Source organism: Delphinapterus leucas, chromosome 12 (genome assembly GCF_059928025.1).
Source record: "Delphinapterus leucas isolate spDelLeu-1000000601 "Yukka" chromosome 12, BTC_Dleu_Yukka2, whole genome shotgun sequence".
Taxonomy (NCBI): domain Eukaryota; kingdom Metazoa; phylum Chordata; class Mammalia; order Artiodactyla; family Monodontidae; genus Delphinapterus; species Delphinapterus leucas.
The window spans coordinates 44,208,125-44,215,682 of NC_143140.1; the positions used below are offsets into that span (position 1 = coordinate 44,208,125).

Below are 7,558 nucleotides of genomic sequence, written 5' to 3' on the forward strand. Positions count from 1 at the left end.
GAAGGGAGGGCATTACACAGACGGATTCTGAGACCTCTCTGGCCCTGCCGTTCTATGGGATGTCAGATTCTGGAATCACAAGCCTCAGGCAGGACAGTGCTGGGGCTTCGGTCAGCACCCAGAGACCAGGTGCTCCTGAGAGGGTTTGCCTCGGGCAAATGTATCAGGGAGCCTCTTCAATGTCTTCTGGCATATCCTGCCAGGTGTCTGGAGTCTGCTGCAATCACTGCCCGTGTCGGAGGGCACTGCTCAGTCTGGGGCTCAGGAGAGCTGGGTGCACCCTGGCCCTGTCACTAGGTTCTAGACGCCCTGGGGCCTTAATGTCTGTAAAATGGGGAAAACACCACCTGCCTTCCCCAGCACACAGAGCTACTCTGTCAATGAGCACGTGTACATAGGAGTATCTAGAAAAGAGTTCAGGCCTAAAAATACGTAAAAGAGAAAATGATCAGATCACGTGAACAAGTGAGTCCATCCGCTAAATGGAAAGTAGGGCTTCACTCTGGGCTCCATCCTGCCCTCACACAGAGACGTTCTAATCACCGTAATCAAGAAATCAAATAAACATCAGCGAACTTACCAAACAGGTGAATGGGAAACAGAGCGGCAGTTTCAGAGCCTGGCTTTCGGTAAACGTTAGCATGACAGCCGCAAAGCAGGCAGTGCTTCGAGAGCAGGTGGGAGACGAGGAGAGGTTTCCTGGCCCCTGCCCTTCACCTTGGTCACTGACTCAGTGTGAAACAGCGCCTGCAGAGAGGAGGAGGGCTCTCATCCTAGTTCACAGATCAGCCTGCGGCCACAGTGGGGGCAGTGAGCTGAGTTCAAGGCAAAGGATGACTAAACAGCCTTCTCATCATTAATAATAATAATACTTGGCATTTATCTAGTTCTTTATGTTTTCAAAGTGCTTTATAATCATTAATTAGTTAACTAGCACTCACCACTATCCCTGCTGTCTGCCTGCTGTGCTGAGCAGACGAAAGAGCCAGGCGGGACCTGCCTGTCCGCCAGGGGATTGCAGATCTGGGGAAAGTGAGGGCCGGGGCATGTGGGGTGAAGAGTCGGGGGATGGTATCAACATCAAGAACAAAATTTGGAAGGAGACGGTTATGAATCAGTGCAAATAGATGTGGGCATGTCCCTTGACGAGGATGTCAAGCACACAGGCAGGGACGTGATCTGCACTTGGACAATGGGACTCAGTCCTCGGTGGGTAAGCATGGTGCTTCACCAGGGGGCTTAGGATTTTCCTAAAATCAGATTGTTCCAGCCCCTGCCAAGTGAGATGATACAGGATATAGGTGGCATCTGTGCCCTGGACGGTCAGCTTCACCCCTTCTCCTCTTCAGAATGCCCATGGATTTGGGCATCATTTTCTAAACTCCAGGGTTCTACACGTGGCCAAGACCCAAACTTGCTGGTACTGTTTATCCAACTTGCACTGGATATGAGGAGATTAACCTCCCTGCAAAAGATTAAAAGTGCAGTGTCTCCCAGACACTCAGCAGTGATCCTGAGTGGGGAAGCAGATGGCAGCAGGTGGGGTGAGGTGAGCTTTCTCTCCTTCACCCGTGCCCTGAAGTTTAAATGACTCTGGGAAAAGCACAACGAGGCATCTGCGACTAGGTCAACCCACAAGCGTAGTCAGTGAAGCTGGATGTGCCAATTGTCAGCTACCCACTTACATGGAAATCTGATAACTGTTGTACTTAGAGAGTAGAAACCGAAGTCATCAGCCAAATAAGTGACCAGAAGAAAGCGATTAGTCATCTTTCTTCATGAGTGATCACAACACTTCTGAAGCTTCTCCACCTGTAACTTGCAATTTAGGACCTTGTCTAATGACAGGGTGAGCGTCTCTTATTGATCTCCAGACTCCTTAGTAAATTAAATGGCAGGTACACAAAGAGGCGAGGGACAGGAGTGTGGAAGCAGCCTCACAACTCTTGCTCTGTTCCAACGAGGTTCTAGTAAAGCCTGTGGGTCTCTGGGCTGCCCTGGAACTCCAGAACCAAAGCCTGTGGCTGACAGAGCCTCCCGGGGCCAGTCCCTTGTGGTGAGACATGCATAAATCTGCTGATTGGCCTGGATTTATGGCCCTTCTCACCACCTGGGGCTATACCTTGTCAGAACTCAGGAACTAAAAACAAGGCAAGGGCTTGGCTTCAACATGGCTGAAAAACCCAGAAATGATAATAATAATTAACACAGCTCAACTTCCACTTGCCCGATAAATAGTAATTAATGCACACGGCAGCCCAGGGAGGCATCTAGATTTGGATTATGAGCCTTGTTTTGCAGACAGGGAAACTGAGGCCAGGAAGTTAAGTGGCTTTTTCAAGGCCACACAAGGACTCCATATCATACCTGATGTAGGCTTCCCTGTCTCTTAGTCTGAGGTCTGGATCATACCTGTCAGTCAACGAAGACTTAAGAAAATCACACTTATACACACACATCAAAAAAGGCATTTCCCCAGAAGTCCAGGAAAAAACGATAGACTGAGTGTGGCACTGGCCTACCAGTCACCTGTTGTGAGTGGACAGCATCTAAAACAGACAAGAACTGGTGGTGCTGTGTCCGTTCTGTGAGGAAAGGCAGTGTTCCCCAAAACTGCTTTTAATGCATTTAATTGCATTTAATGTCATGCACTCCGTCTGTTATACTTCCTTTCTTTGCCTCCTCCATTTTTGTAGTTTGAACTAAGGAGTTGATGGGGATAGTTGTCTTAACTTGTCATAAACTAAAGAATTGAAGATGTTTTTCCAATAATTTGGACACTGCATGGGAATCACCTTTCCTCGTGTTTACCTTGCCCAATTGTTGCCTGAGTATTATAAAACTCTCACGAACTTAAGAAACTCCAAATATTGCTTGTACAATAATTGAAAACAGCCTCATTTGGTCTCTTCCACTCATACATTCATATATCTAATAATTGATACATTCAATATAGAAAAAACAAAATACAACTACCAATCCAGTTATTTTCTCCAAGTAGATACATTTTAGTTGTCAAAAGGATAACCTTATTCTGGCCTCTTAGCTGTCAGTGACAGAAACTCCATTCAAATTGGTTTAGATGGAGAATTTCAGGGATGGCTTCAGATACAGCTGGACCCCTATGAGCAAACGATGTCATTGGCACCTGAGTTTCCCCATCTCTCAGCCTGGCTCAGGGCTCATCTGTGGGGACAAAGGTGGCCACTTGAATTCAGGCTGACTTCCCCCAGTGGAGCAGCTCTGCAGGTGGAGAGCCTTTCTTTAATGATAACAGAGGCAAAAAGTCCTGGGTCTGACCATGGCTGGCCCACTGGACCACTTGACCCTCTCTGAGGTCACTGTGATAGGAGGACACGTCACTCTTGTTCAGGCCTAGGTCACACGCTCATCCAAAGAGCCAGGGTATAGGGGTGGCCCCTCACAGACCACTGGGGTCAAGTATGGGAAAGGAGTGGTTCCCCCAAATTGGGGTGCTGTTTGCAAAAGAAGAGGGAAAGGATGTAAGGCAGTTAAAAGCAACAGATCTCTACTACCTTTGTGTAAAACTTAAAAGTCTACATTTTACCATATAAAGTAACAGAATATTCTTCTAGATGCTATTTCCATTGCCACTCATAAAACCCTAGCTAGGCCCTCAAATACTATTGCTAAGGGACAACACCACCTTGAGGAACCTAAAAGCAAATGTGATTCTCCTACTAGTTCAAGTGTCTGCCCACATCCTTGTTCATTCAGGATGCTTATGGTCATGGACCTCAGGACCACATTCTAGAGCTGGGAGAGGGAGCCAGGGCCAACAAGAAGGCATACCAAGCCAACAAGCACCTCCCTGCCAAAGAGATCTGGCAAATGCCACAGGCCTGGTGCATCTTGATTTTAACATAACACTTGACAAAATGTTCTCCGATGGGCTTCTGCATCATTTGGATTTTCATGAGGAGTACAGATAACTTTTGTAATTAAAAAGAAACCCCAACAATCTACAGAAAATAAAGATGAAGACAAGTGGGTAGGATGATAACAACACAGCTAGAGGGCTGTTGGGCTCATCGAATCCCCCAGGGATGAGTCCACACCCAGAGCATATTACTTACATGCTAGTATTAAATGTTAAATTGACAGTGTCTGAAAGACTTCCTCCTGTGGCTGAGTGCGTGTAGCCTGGACATCCCACGTTCTCCAGCCCTCGCAGGCTACCCTCTCCTGAGTAACCCATAACAGAAAATCCAGCTATGTCCCCATTCCTCCTCTCATCGGTTGGGGACTCCCTAGGAGGATGTCCTTGTCCCCAGAGTCATCCTGTTGTTTTTTTTTTTTTGCGATGTGCGGGCCTCTCACTGTTGTGGCCTCTGCCGTTGCGGAGCACAGGCTCCGGACGGGCAGGCTCAGCGGCCATGGCTCATGGGCCCAGCCACTCCGCGGCATGTGGGATCTCTCCGGACCGGGGCACGAACCCCTGTCCCCTGCATCGGCAGGCGGACTCTCAACCACTGTGCCACCAGGGAAGCCCCTGGTTATTTCTTATTGTCTCTCACTGCTGCCCCTCCTGGTCAGCACCAGCTGCCTCTCTTTCCCCCAAGGACCCTCACAGTTCTCCAAAGCACAGTGAAAACAACAACAGTTTAACAGCATCTACTGAGGACTCTAGCCTAACACCAGGGAATTACAGAGCAGAAGAAGAAACTTCAAGTAGATATCAGCAGCCCCACATGCCACTGGCCTTCCTCATCACCACTACCTTTTCTTTTTTCTCACTAAAGCACTGCTCCATCACATGTGACCAGGATAGGTCCTCTCTCCTGGAAGGTTGTCCCATAACATCTAGCCTTATACCTGATGACTTACAAATAAAAGAAAAGCCTCATCAAAGCGTTCCTTCCAGAACAAAAGGACAAATTAACTCCAAGAGCTAACGTCCTTCTTCCCTAGAATGCAAAAATCACTCACAAAATCAAAATGGAAATTTCTTGGTTTCAACTCTGTCAGGGTTCGGACCCAAACTTCAGTAACAGTAAAAAACTGGCAAATTTGGGCTTCCCTGGTGGCGCAGTGGTTGGGGGTCTGCCTGCCGATGCGGGGGATACGGGTTCATGCCCTGGTCCGGGAAGATCCCACATGCCGCGGAGTGGCTGGGCCCATGAGCCATGGCTGCTGGGCCTGTGCGTCCAGGGCCTGTGCGTCCAGAGCCTGTGCTCTGCAACGGGAGAGGCCACAGCAGTGAGAGGCCCGCGTACCGCAAAAAAAAAAAAAAAAAAAAATTCATAATGTTTAACCACTATGCTATCTACACCCAAACTTTTTCATCATCCCCAACAAAAACTCTGTACCCGTTGAATAATAACTCCTCCTTTCCCCCTCCTCCCAGCCCTTGGTAACCACCATTCTACTTTCTGCCTCTATGAGTTTGTCTATGCCAAGTATCTTGTATAAGTGGCATCATACAATATTTATCCTTCTGTGTCTGACTTATTTCACTAAGCAAATGCTTCCAGGCTTCATCCATGTGTAGCATGTGTGAGAACTTCATTCCTTTTCATGGCTGAATAATATTCCACTATATGGATGTACCATATCTCTTTATCCATTCATCTGTTCATGGACACTTGCGTTGTTTCCATCTTTTGGCTATTGTGAATAATGATGCTATGAATATGGGTGTGCAAGTATCTATCCAATTCTGTTGGATATACACCAGGAAGAGAATTGCTCGGCCATATGGTAGTTCTATGTCTAACCTTTTAAGAAACCGCCAGTTTGTAATCGTGTTTTGATGGAAATGCTCGCACGCAGGTAGGTAACTTTCTTGGGTAGAGATGGCTGGGACATTTGAGCTGGGAGTAGAGATGAGTAATTCCCTTGACATCAGGACAAAGGACCCAAGAAAAGCCTGGCTGTACCTCAGGCACTTTCCAGGTCACAGTGCTGATGGGCCACCCCAGACACTTTCCTTGTCAGGGTGGTTGTCACATGGATAGAAACCAGAAAACCATTTGACAAACTGAATTATTCACCATCGTCCCCTGATCAGGTGAGCACAATACTGTTGGCCATCACCCAGGACAGGGAAATGGCTTCCTTAGAATTCTTGCATAATGGCGTCCATTTATATATATATATATATTTTTTTTTTGTGGTACTTGGGCCTCTCACTGCTGCGGCCTCTCCCGCCGCGGAGCACAGGCTCCGGACGCGCAGGCTCAGCGGCCATGGCTCACGGTCCCAGCCGCTCGGCGGCATGTGGGATCCTCCCGGACCGGGGACGAACCCGCGTCCCCTGCATCGGCAGGCGGACTCCCAACAACTGCGCCACCAGGGAAGCCCTATATATATTTTTAATTACAAAGTATATCATATGAACAAAAACAGCACGTAAGTATAGATTAAATCATAATAAAGTTAATGCTGTCACATCTACCACTCAGCTTAAGAAATAGAACATTACCAACCTGTTTGAAGCTCCGCGTTTATCTGTTCCTGAGCACATTTTCATTCTCCACCACATAAGTGACCATTATACTGAATTTAGTCTATCATTCTCTCTTTTTTCTTTATAGTTTACCATACATATAAGTAAGACTACATTGTAATATATTGTCCAATTTTGCATGTTTCTGAACCTCATAAGTAAAAACATCTGGATGTATTTTTCTGTGCCTTGCTTTTTTCATGCATCGTTATACTTTCAAGATTCATCCATACTAAACTGTGTAGCTGTAGCTCATTAATTTTCACCGCTGTGTTGTGGGTTCCATTTTATGCCCATCCTTAATGTATTTATCTATTCAACTGAAGATGGGCCATTTTGCTTATTTCCTAAGAGCTCATTCTAATCAGGGTTTTTATCCTCACAGTAATTAGCACTAAATGATTTTAACTGTCTGTTTTCCTACATGTGCAGGTTTTTCTCCAGATTGTATGAGGGGAACAGGTACTATGGCCCTTTTCTTTTGTTGGATTACTAAATATTGAGTGATCCTATCCCATCACCCACACACATTTTCTGAGCACTGGCTCTCTCTGACTCAGAAGTCATATTTATACCCACGACCCCACCCTCCCGTCAGAGCTGATTGGGCAAGAGGCAGATACAGCTCTCAAGCTGGACCAATCAGATGCTCTTTCTTGAGAATTTTAAACTAGTGCCAAAAGAGAGTGGTCTTCAGGGACTTCCCTGGAGGTCCAGTGGTTAAATCTCTGTGCTTCCAACGCAAGGGGTGCAAGTTCAATCCCTGGTTAGGGAACTAAGATCCCACATGCCATGCTGCAAAAAAAAAAAACAACAAAAAACAGGTAGAGAGAGAGAGAGAGAGAGAGAGAGAGAGAGAGAGAGAATGAGAGAGTGGTCTTTCTTTGCTGGTTGGCCCTGTGAAAGTGGAAATTTGGGATCCTGGGTCAGCTCTGCTTTCTTTACCCTGTGTATGGGGGGCAAAGGGAAGGACAAGGGGGGGTTAAGGTATAAATGAGAGAACTGAAGAGGATGGATAGTTTTTTTTTTAAAGGGGAGGTGGGTGCTGAGAGATGGACCAAGAATCCTAAAGCCCTCCAGGCCTCAGCC

The 7,558-nt window shown here is 46.8% G+C and overlaps 1 long non-coding RNA gene across 1 annotated transcript in view; it reads right to left on the reverse strand.

Annotated features, from left to right (window-relative positions):
* Positions 1-5,359, reverse strand: part of LOC111164120 (uncharacterized) — a 51,380-nt gene extending 46,021 nt beyond the window's left edge. Inside the window, exon 1 of the long non-coding RNA XR_002641935.2 lies at positions 581-5,359. This is a non-coding gene — a long non-coding RNA (uncharacterized LOC111164120). The remainder of the gene's footprint in view (positions 1-580) is intronic.
* Positions 5,360-7,558: the final 2,199 nt, after the last annotated feature.